General features: G+C 43.1%; 1 long non-coding RNA gene across 2 annotated transcripts in view; it reads left to right on the forward strand.

Annotated features, from left to right (window-relative positions):
* The first annotated feature begins 550 nt into the window (after positions 1–550).
* Positions 551–12,254, forward strand: part of LOC142830995 (uncharacterized) — a 382,298-nt gene continuing 370,594 nt past the window's right edge. For both annotated transcript variants that reach the window (XR_012906580.1, XR_012906581.1), the window contains exon 1: positions 551–753. This is a non-coding gene — a long non-coding RNA (uncharacterized LOC142830995). The remainder of the gene's footprint in view (positions 754–12,254) is intronic.

Here is a 12,254-nt window from a genome sequence, read left to right on the forward strand (position 1 = left end):
TAGGCATCCTACACCAGACAGAAAAGGGTTATGGAGCTGCTGTGGGCTCAGGCAGTCCTGGGCAGGACATGTCGGGCCTGGAGAAAGGGCTTTAAAAGAAGAGGGCTCAGCCTGGGGCGGAGAATAGCTCTCCAGTCCTCAGCACCCATGGAGGAGTGTGGCTGAGAACTGGGACCGTTCACGTGACCACCATAGTTTCAAGCCCCTGAAGGGAAGGTACGTGGGGCTCTGAGATGCTTCTTTGGATTCCTTCCAAGTGATTTGCCTAATGACACTGTGAGGGACTGCACCTTGCTGAAGGCTCCTAAAAGGAAGAGGGGCCTGTAGCATTTCTTTGACTGTTCACTTGTCTTCTTGTTTGTCCTCTCTGCTGGAGCCCTGGCCCCTTTAAGAGGAAACAGGCCCTGGCTGCTCAGACTAGGGGGTACATTGCTACCTCCTGGTAGAGACTATTTAGCTCACCTGGCACCAGCTGTGGCCAATTGAGGTAGCTCTCAGTCCCAGCTGGTGAGGGACATGGGCCACAAAGAAAGGTGCTCATTCTAGTGGGAGGAAGCTGTAGTGGAGAGAAGGGAAAGTCTCTGCAGGCCTTCTCCAGTTAGTGCAGGGGAACTGCCTGGAATAAGGCAGCTCAGGAATAGCTGGGGGCCTTGCCCAGATGAATCAAGAAGCAGGGGAAAGCTGCTGAAAAATCCTCCAGGAGGCCTTGGAGTTCCCTGGTGCTGAAGGAAGCTGTGAAATGGTGCCAATAAAGTGAGTTTTACCCATGAAAATTCATGGCCCTACTTATTGTTTGAGAAAGGAAAGAGCTGGGAGAACTTCCCTGGACCCTGCTCTCCTGTACACTGGGGAAACCCCCTGTTGGACTGACAGAGACAAGCCCTGGAAGAGGAGGTATCAAGTATGGGGGACTGTTCTTTAACCCCAGGATGGGGAGTCCTGCAAGTTTCCTTATTTGAGAGGGGACAGAGGTAATGCAGTGCCCCTTCCACCTGAGTGGCTGAGGTGTGTGGAGGGAGAAGAGTGTGGGTACATGAGCCACCCAAAAACCTTTAACTGGGGACATCTGGGCTTTTCTTTAATGTTTGAAGCCTGTGTGTAAATAGAGGAACCCTCAATGCTAGTGGCTTTTGACTGACAGAGACTAGTATATTTGTGGAGTGATTGGTGGGATGTGAAGAGGCAAGTTCTGCTACAAAGAGTGTCTGGTGGCCTAAACCCCCTATGTGGACTTTTAAATAATCCTGAAAGAGGCACTTAGTGGGACCCAGCCTCCCACATCAGGCCACTGATAACTAGAGGCTTGGTGAGTAGGAGAGCCTATTACACCCATTAAGCCCAGCTGCAAAGCTTGCATACAGTGGAAATGACTGCAAGCTAGTGACTCCACCAGCACCCTTAGTTTCAGCATCTATGAGGGGAGAATGTTGCTGTGGAGTGTTAAGAAAATTCATTAAATGTTCTTGAGATTTTGTGTTGTGGCTGCTTGGTGGCTGTTTAGTGACCCCTTGTTTGAAATTTTGGCTTTGTCTTGCTCTTGCTTGTTTTTTCCCTTTTAGGTCAGAATGGCTTACTACTTTTCCATGGCTACGTCTAGACTACATCCCTTTTTCATAAAAGGGATGTAAATTAGACTTATCGCAACTGCTAATGAAGCAGGGATTTAAATCTCCCCTGCTTCATTAGCATAAAAATGGCTGCCGCTTTTTTTTTTGGCACGTAGCTTTGCCGGAGAAAAGCACCAGTCTAGACGCTGACCTTGCGGAAAATAAAGCCTTTTCCGAAAGATCCCTTATCCCTAAGGGATCTTCCGGAAAAGGCTTTATTTTCCGCAAGATCAGCATCTAGACGGGCGCTTTTCTCTGGCAAAGCTCTGTACTGAAAAAAAGCAGCAGCCATTTTTATGCTAATGAAGCGGGGGAGATTTAAATCCCTGCTTCATTAGCAATTGCAATACATCTATTTTACATCCCTTTTACGAAAAAGGGATGTAGTCTAGATGTAGCCCATGTGTCTAGCACTTAAGTAGCACATTTGAAGGAAGCGTATTGTAATTAAGGAAAGCTAGTAACAGTTTTTATTGTAGATGGTTATGAGATCAATCCTGCTTCTCTCCTATTGATGTCAATGGGATGTGAGGTGTGGTGTCTGGGGGTTTGTTTGTTTTTGGTGGGGTTTGCGAGTGGAAATAGGATTAAGAACATGGGCCAGATTTTTCAAAAGAGCTCAGCATCTAGCATTCTCAGTAGGAGCTGCTGAGTCTGGAGCCCTTCTGAATGAAGTGGACAGGTTTTTAGGTGCCTAATAGGAGCTGCTGGGTTGGAGCTTTTTAAAATCTAGCCCTGTATATTTACGTGATCATGTTATTCTTTCTTCCACTTGGCTGGATGCAAAGGAGAAGGATGTTCCTCAGTGAGGGGCTAAAAGGCCCATTCTGCTTATGCTAAAGAAAAAGTTCTTATATATTTGGCACTCCCACGTCAGGATTCTCATGTGGACTTGGAGTGGGTGGGAGGTAGCTTTACTCATTTTATACTTCTCCATGGTAAACTGAGTAACTTTAGATTTAAAATATTTAAATTTTTTTCAAAATGCAATATTTTGCAGTGTTTACTGGCTTTTGTCCCTCCAAATGTACCAAAGTCCCCTGACACCACCATTTGAAATATTGCTGAGGGTTTTTATATAGGCAAGAAGCTGTTTTCAAAGGAAGGCATGGAATAAAAGTTGTGTTGTTGGAAATATTCATTGTTTGAATGTGTTCATGAATTTTCTGTGTGCAGTGTAGGATGTACTCAGAATTACATCTGTGGTTCTTTAAATACTTATACAGTATATGCAGTTCTGTACTCTTAGTCAAACTTCATTTCCCAGATACAAACATTTCTTCAGACTGCAGTTCTGGACCCACCGAGGAGGAAATAAGTCTCAAATTTTCATGTCCGAAGAGACCATCGTGATCTTCCTGCACACTGCAGGCCACAGAACCTCACCTACCCACTCCTGTAATAGACCCCCTCACTTCTGGCTGAGTTACAGAAGTTGTCAAATAATGATCTAAAGACTTCAAGTTAATAGAGAATTCCCTTACACTTCCTCTAGTAGCTAACCCACACCACCTCAAAAGGTATTTGGGGAAAGTCAGAGTTCACTTCCTTCAAATGAAGGAGAGGCAAGGCATCCGGTATGCTGCTACTTCTCCCGCAGGTTTGCTTTTAATGCCTAAAATAAGTAAGTGACAGAAAACTGAAATGGCAGTAACAGATGTTTACCAGAAATTCAGGTAAGTGCTGAAAGCTGAAATTTCTTGTATTGCATCTGAAGATATTTCACTCGGACAATGTGTTTACCTCTGGAGGCTAATGTAGCCGCCTTTTAATATAATACAGCAAACTTACACTATGGTGTAGGGCAGGATGTGAAGGGTTTGATGTAGCCAATCAAGACTGTAGGGGGAATTTTAGGCAGGCAGACTACATCTATCCAAGCTAGAACTTGGTCAAGAGACTTAGATTGGCGGTAACTCCTCCTTTGATAGGACTAAATGGTCTGTTGCATGACACAGCAGCAGAAAATCAGGATATGTGGAGAGACTGGGTGTGGAGATCTGATACTGGGAGACTTTGGTGCACACTCACATTTCATGGAGCACAGTGAGGCATCAGCCTCCACAGCAGGCCTGTGGAAGGGCACTATGGGAGTCAGGATGTGGCTGGAGGGACTTCCGCTGCATTGAATTACTGACACACAGCTGTGCTGGGAGCCATCTTGTGACCCATAGACTCTGCTTCAGCCCTGAAGCCACCTAAACTTGCAGTGATAGCTGTAGAAAGGCTCTGCTCCCTGGCGAGGATGGATGTATGTAGGATGTGTTCTGTCTTGTCTTGCCACCACACACTTGAAATAACACCCTGCGTTGCCTTGCACATGGCACTGTTTGTGCCCAGAGATCAGAATATGGTCGGTCCACAGTAAGTGCTGCAGAAACAACCACAAATGCTCTGAACTTTAGGTTTGGTTCTTTTGTTGTTTGTCTCCTCTGGAAAGATAATCCCTAATGCAGAGGGGATCAAACTCCTCTCTGGACCTGACCTCTATTGTTTGTTTGGAATGGGAGAAGGGATGGTGAAGGTGAGAAGAAAGGCAGGGTTGGAGATTTCAGTTCTCATCTGCAACAGTTTCTATAATGGACCAAATAAAACTTCCAACCTGAATACCCTCAAACACTAACTTCAGATCCACATTTTGCAGCGTGGGCACCTCCAGCATTACTAATCGGTGTACAAATCTTTTGGCACAGACCATCTTAAAAATAAGTCCAAGGTAGTTTAAAAATCAGTCCTAACTTGATTTGATCCTTGTTAATCTGCTTGCATTGCAAAGAGCCATGTGAAAGATCGAAGTTGGTTTTTAGGCTCCTAAATTGATGAACTAGGAATCCCTAAAACGTTACTCCCAGTGTCTTTCTCCTTCGTGTCTCTGCTGAGATGGCCAATGGAGATGCTGGCTGTAGTGAATTTTGTAGAAGGTGGACTTAACATCTCGTTTTATGGGTCATATATTCAGTGCTAAATGTAATGTCTCTAATGTCAGTGCAATTTACAACTGTAATATCATTGTTAATGTGGCCACTTCAAATACAAAGGAGCAGCAAATCGTAATTTGAGAGAATTTAACCAAATGCAGCCTCCTTAAACAGTATATCATGTCAGTCTGCTGAGAAATATTTATCTTTTGGGACAGCAAAATCATTTGCAGAAAGTTTTAACTGCTAAATAAATACTCTATTGGCAACTTTAGGCATCATAAATGCAGTCAATATAAACATTGCAATGAGAAGACCAACTCCACTCTCCACTCAGATGAGTGCTGGCTAGTTCATGGCAACACAACATCTGGTGGAGTCTCTGCATTTGGAAAATCTGACTTCTTCCTGCTATTAGAGGCAAGCTTATTTGGTTTAGTTGCAAATTCTGGCAATGAAAGGCCCATCAAGCTTGTAGGCCTTGTGATACAGCTGGTCAGCACTGGCCTGAACCCCAGTTTTTGTAACTTAATAAAACTTAATTGTTTAAAATTGAATCCAGTGCTTACGAAAGGAGCTGGATTCAGAGCCTTGGAGACGGGGGTTGTCTGCCTGGCTACAGAAGAAAAACATAGAGGGGTCCTGCCAACGGACTTCATCTCTAACCAGGAGGTGTGTCAATCCCAGAGTGCATTTCTCCTTTGTCTTTGCTGAGCCTGCCAGTGGCAATGCTGGCCATAGTGAGTTTTAGAATGCAGGCATCTGTCCATTTGGCGCTTGTTTTCACCGAAGCTTCTAAACAGCTGTTGGAGGGTAACTACTTTCATTGGCTGCCAACACCGGGTCTGGGTTTGAATCTGTGACTTGAAGATGATAAAAGGCTCTGTATCTCATTACCAATTCTTGGGCCATCCAGTTGCACTTGCTACTTGTCAAAGCTGAGATTATGCATTATTATTGTTACTACTGCCTAGTGCATGCCATCTTCACAGCACCAGTGGGTATTTTGAAGTTCCTCTTTGTTAAGTAACAGGTTGGGAGGGAGGGGGCTGTGTGTGTGGTGGCTTTTTTAATTTATTTTTTTAAACTGATACATTTTTGTCAGGCAACCCCCATTTCATTAATGTTCCAAATATTATTCTAAGCATTGTATATGTATATGTATATGTATATGTATATGTATATGTATATGTATATGTATATGTATATGTATATGTATATGTATATGTATATGTATATGTATATGTATATGTATATGTATATGTATATGTATATGTATATGTATATGTATATGTATATGTATATGTATATGTATATGTATATGTATATGTATATGTATATGTATATGGAGGGAGAGGGAGAATTGAAGGAGCTGACTTGTCAATGTCTATGAACTTTCCATTTCTAGTCTTAATTGTTGCTTGGAATTTCTTCTAGTTTATTCTGAAGAATTATCTTTGTTCTTAGGAATAATTGGATGCCCTTTCTGAGGGCTTAGTAGTGTGGCTATTTTTTTTTCTGATATTCTAGATTGTACCTACCTTGCTCCATGGATTGTTGTATGTATTTATAAAGGATTGAGGGTTTTTTTCCCCTTCAGCCACTCCTCTTCTCCTTCCCTCAAAAGGTTTAAAAACAAACCTGCTGCTGATTTAAACACTTTGCTATCATTTTAAACGCTTTTTAGAAGAGTTGTCGTCATCCCATTTGAGACCATCCAATCTTTTGTTGTGGTGGGTTTTTTAAATTCAGCATCTTAAGATTTTTTTTTTCTTGTTTGAATTTTGTGTGAAATCTCTCACCTGAGAGCCTTGTGGTACTCTACAGAGCAAATAAGACAGGTCTCTTCTGCAGGTGATTTATAAGCCATTCAAATATCACACAGGAAGAAATGACAATAAAATGGTGGTGAGGCTGTGTGTATGGGGAAGAAAAGGCTTACAGCAGAGACTGCAATATGTATATTTATGGCTCTGGCTAATTCACACTGAACTTATTAGTGGACCAATCTTTAAAGGATCCTCCCTTGTGTACCTACAATATAACTGCAACTATTAAGTATAATAGCTGTGGAATAATAACTGCAGCTAAATAAGGGGACTTTGAAATGGGAAGATATCAGGGTTTCACTTGAAATCAAATCTTTTTTGTTTTTGAAAATAGACTTGCTGAATTTAGAACTAGCTCAAATGCTAATTTTTCCAACTTTGTTTTATAAATAGAAATTTTATTCTGGGAAAGATCAGGGTTTTTTACATTAAAATAATTGTGTGTGTGTTGTGAAGCTCCATTTCATGAAAATACTTTTTTTTTGGGGGGGGGGGGGGGAGGAGAGGGGATGACCTTAGGGCTATGGGGGGGGACAATCACTATCTATTCAGTGCAAGTAACTAATTCTTCTCCTTATAACTTGTTTACCTCTTTTCACTAACACAAATTGTTTAAAGTGTGTCCTGTAAAGTTATTACTAGCTCAAACTTCCTTTCTTTGGGAGGTTTTCATTTCATAACATTCTAGTTGTCAGTGAATTAGATTGCACAGCAAAATAAAACACAAGTTACTGTTATATTTAAGCAGATTTTTCATGTCATTATTTGAAACACACAAAGATGCCAAGTCTAATACTTTTGCCTTATATTAATGGTGGCATCTTTGGGGGGAAGAAGGGAGCAGTTGGGAAATCCTTAAAATCCTTGCCTTGAAGCTGGGCTAAGGCTATGAAACATATCAAATACTTAACCACCTCAAAAAGGTAGCTTCAATTTTTGTCATTAAACTGACAAAGACATCATTATCTAGGTACCTCAGCCTGTAAAATATATTACTACAGGAATGGGGGGAGTAGATGGTTTAGGAATTTGATAATGGGCTGAAGAGATTTCCTGCTCCCAGACTATTAATCTGGATCTGACAGTGACTGAAAATTGATGCCAGCTAGTGGCTGAGTAACTGATGTGAAATAATTTTTGTTCCCAGTGGACAAGTTTTTTGAAATTGCAGAACTATCACCAATGCAATGAGCCCTAACTGGAAAATGTGGTGTCAGCCTCCTCAGCAAGGCAGAGGACTGAATGGGGATGGAGACTAAAATATCACCTTCTTGAGAACAATCCATCCAGAGCCTCTTTAAAACCCACTAGCTGGGCAGCATGCTGCAGCATGTGCTTTCCCAGTTCTGTGATAAAATAGAGGACTTTGACACAATGATGCTCATGGGTACCAATTTGAAATGTCAACTAAATCTGCATTGTTGCTAGCATAAGACTCTTCTGGGATGTGTGTTTTACAGGTGTTGCCATGTATCAGGAGCTCTCGTGACTAGCCTACCTTGCATCCCTCCAGGATGATCTGTACACTAACTTCACTATTCCCAGCTGTGCTCTGTCAGACTGAGTTGCATTTGGTGTAAGGATTATACCTTCTTCCAAAGGATGTTGAATTTCCTAGATGATCCATGTGAGACACTCTTGCATTTCAGAGTTTACGGTTAGCCCTGCTGTTCCCAGTGAGATGGAAGGAAGTGAGGCTGAAGAGGGAGGAAGCGAAGGGACTTAGGAAAATCCTGCCCCTCTTCAACAGCAAGAGGGGATCCCATCTCCCAAAAGAATAGGATTTCACACTGGCTAACTGACATACAAAATGAAACACCTGTGTAGAAGAAATATACAAATAGCTGCATGTGTGTCATGAGTGAGCCATTGGCTGCCCACTTCTCTTATTGTTTTACCTGAGTCAGGAAGTGAGAAATCTTCTAAAATGAGCTAATGCTCTTGAGATGACTTTAAATATTTTTACCTTGGTTCTTGTTTATCTGATTGTTTCTTCCTGAAGAAACAAATGTGACCTAACCGTGGTCACTCAATTTCCTCTATACATAAAGCTTCATCTTCCCCTCCCCCCCCATTATTAATGAACAAATGTAGTTGGAGCACCAGGGGAAGCAAGTTGACAGTAGCATGTTTTTGTGATCAGACTGAAAATGATTGCCATGGAGAAGGCATCCTTGTGACATTTCAAGTGTTCAATGAAATAGGAATGGGGGCCCATGGTTAGCTTGATGCTATGGCAACATTATGCATGAAAGAATAATGGATAACACATTTGTCTACCCTCTGAGGAAAAACTTGCGACTTTGAGAGCTCTGAGCAAGATGGGTAACTCTTCCTCATGTGGGATATAACTTGCTCTAATACATGATGCATTTAATGTGTACCACAGACTCTTGTGATTAGGGGTTTTTTGGTAAGCAATATACTTAAAGGATGGAGGAAAAAAATCCTTATTTCATGGTGTGAGCACTTTCCCTCAGTGTTTGAAGTATGATTTAAAAACATCAGAAGAATTCTGGCTTGTACAGGGGAAGATGAACATACATTTCATTTAGCTGTATCTTTCACAGCTGTGACTGGGAAATTTATTGTGTTCATAATTGGGTAGACCGAGCTGACTGAGGCAAAAATTGACTCAGCCCATGTTGCCAGTGGTTCTTGGCAATACATGGGCTATGTCTAGATTGGCATGATTTTCTGGAAATGCTTTTAACAGAAAAGTTTTCCATTAAAAGCATTTTCGGAACAGAGTGTCTAGATTAGCACTGACGCTTTTCCGCAAAAGCACTTTTTTGCGGAAAAGCATCCGTGGCCAATCTAGACGCACTTTTCCGCAAAAAAGCCCCGATCGCCATTTTCGCCATCGGGGCTTTTTTGCGGAAAACAAATCTCAGCTGTTTACATTGGCCCTTTTGCGCGAAAGTTTTGCACAAAAGGGACTTTTGCCCGAACGGGAGCAGCATAGTATTTCCGCAAAAAGCACTGACTTCTTACAGTAGGAAGTCAGAGCTTTTGTGGAAATTCAAGTGGCCAGTGTAGACAACTGGCAAGTTTTTTCCAGAAAAGCAGCTGATTTTCTGGGGAAAAACTGGCCAGTCTAGACACAGCCATGGAGTTTAGTTCCTCCTTTTTGCTTAACTGACCAGCCAGGAAGAAGCCCAAGCTCACACGAGGCAACATTTTTAGTCCTTAACCTGAATTTTAGGCTATTTTCATGTTAAATCTCAGCCTTTACCTTGCTAAAACTCCAACTTCAGCCCCTTTTCAGCACAGGCACATGTACTTGGCTGAAGTCCCAGGGCTTTTGCATGTGCTTAAAGGGCTTTGAACAGGGATGGGGATTAAGAATGTTTAATGCTTTGCAGCAGGGGCATAGTCACAGGCAGGCCTCTGTGGGTTGTGGCCCACTCGTTTTGTGTCCAAGCCCACCCCCAAGCAGCCCATGTGGTGCTCCAGGGAGTCTGGGGCACCAAGGCTTACACTGCTGCACTTTGGCAGGGGGGCGGGGCTTACCATATCCCTTCTCTCCTGCACCCCCATTCTTGCCCACTCACCTGAAGTTGGAGCACACCCAAATGGGTCCTTCTGGCTAGGCCCTTCTTTGCAGATATAGGGCCTTTGGTGAGAATTGATCAATAGTTAGGATTGCCAGATGGTTTAACCAAAAATACTGAACCTCCCCCCCCCCCCCCCCCCCCCCCCCCCCCGGGAAAATAACCACCAGGGGAAAAATTCTATGGGGGGGGGAGGGGGAGGAAGGGGAGCACAAAGTTGTTGAGCAAAAAAAAAAAAAGCAAATTAATAAAACAGCATGGCCCCTTTCAGAGTGCCTGCCAGTCGGGATAGGAACAGGGGAGAAGTTGAGTTGAGCACTAAGACCCAGGGAAGGCATTGCTTCCCCTTGGTCCTTAGGCTTTTTGCTGGCAGCCATTTTGTTTTATTGATCAAGCCAAAACACAGCTTCCCTGTGGAACCAGGTAAGCAGGGAGTCGAGGAGTTGGGGGTGCTGGAGGCCGGGGCTGGGCCCAGTTGCCGAGTGTCATAGGGTTGCCAGGTATCCATATTTTCGCCTCCTGTCTGGGGAAAATAATCAGAAAATACCAGACGTTTTAGGTATTTGGTATTTTTCCAAATTTTTTTACTGGACAGGTGAAAATACTAGACTGTCCGGGTCAATACCAGACACCCAGCAACCCTATCAATAGTAGTTTGGCCTGAGTAAGACTTGAGATTTCGGTCAATTCTAGCTTTGTTTCTCTTAGTATGAAAACAAGTCTTTACACTATCTTACTATAATGGGTAGATTGTCTTGGCCCTAATTAAGCAATTTGATGTGGTTCACACAGCTGTGCTTTTTCAATATACTTTTAAAAGATTTAACCACATGCCTTAAGTCTGAGGAAGGTTAAATTTGTTTTGTGGAAAAAAATTAGTACTAATCTAGAATTAAGGAAACAGTGACTCCAATTTTTTTTGTTTTGGGCTACGCTTGTTAAACAAGGTTATAAAACCAATACCATATACCGAATGAGATTTATCCATGCACTTCTACTGGTGCATTATTGTTCATTGAAAAGTCAAGCATCTTCCTGGAATCAGACCACCTATGGCCTTCCCCCCAAAGCTGCAAACTACTTAGTGGAAAGATCAAATCATTGTATTAAGTTGGATTCTTTCACATTTCCGAAATATTTCAATTACTAACATACCAGGAGCCTTTTCATGTTAATGATAGGAGTGTCAATTACACACTCTCTCCCTGGACAATTTTCTTCTGGTGGGGGAGGGAACTCACTGGAAGGGATGGTCACACCATACGAGGAAGAACATGTTAACTTAGGTAGGCTAACCTCATAAACTTCAACTGAGGGAGATCCAGGGATAGGAAGGATGATGGATGCAGGAGCCTGGCTGGGAAGGAACAGGGGGGGCTAATGTAGAGCCAGGAATTTAGCAGCAGCTAGGATCTGCAGGGGAAGTAGGCTAACTCATAAACTTCAACTGAGGGAGATCCAGGGATAGGAAGGATGATGGATGCAGGAGCCTGGCTGGGAAGGAACAGGGGGGGCTAATGTAGAGCCAGGAATTTAGCAGCAGCTAGGATCTGCAGGGGAAGTAGGCTAAGTCACTTCCTGGGAGAAGGGAGATGTAAGCAGTTCAGTGGTCTGCACTTACTTCCCTGGGAGGAAGGAGTTCAGGCTACTAAACCTAGATGTAGGAGTTAGATGTAGGAAGGTGTCCAGGGACAAGGCCTGGAAGCAAGTAGACCACAGTTGCTAGACAGGATCCTGACTGACCCTGGAGCAGAAGGCAGACCACTGGAGAAGTGGCACACATTGGGCAGTGGAGCAGAAGGCTGCCTGGGACAATTGAATAGGACTCTGGTGCACTAGAAGGGAAGGATTATATTGATTTGCCCAAGGGGCAGCTAAGTCAGACGTGGGAGAACCCTAGGTTGTAGAGAGATGGAAGAGCCCATGAACAAGCAGATGGGGGCACTGGACCTGGAATTAGCAAATGCTCAGAGCAGAAGTTACCTCAGTGGTGAGTGGACCTTGTTACATTCACCCTATGCTGAGAATCAATAGGCCTATGGGTTACCTACATTCCATTTAAACCCTCAAAGTTCATGAGTCTTAACTGTTGCTTTGGGCTCCTGCTAGCATAAGAGTTGAATGACCTTTGTTGGCTCCGAACTTGTGACTGTAATACAAATAATTCTCAGTAGCGGCAAGAAATCCTAGTCTTACAGAATGTGTCTTTGGACCTTCCCCGATTTCTCCAACTTTTCTGAAATGTGGTGCCCAGAACTGGACACAATACTCCAGTTGAGGCCTAGTGAGCACAGAATAGAGCAGAAGAATTATTTTGTCTTGTTTACAGCACTCCTGTTAATGCAT

The sequence above is a fragment of the Pelodiscus sinensis genome, chromosome 11 (genome assembly GCF_049634645.1).
Source record: "Pelodiscus sinensis isolate JC-2024 chromosome 11, ASM4963464v1, whole genome shotgun sequence".
NCBI classification, from domain to species: Eukaryota; Metazoa; Chordata; order Testudines; family Trionychidae; genus Pelodiscus; species Pelodiscus sinensis.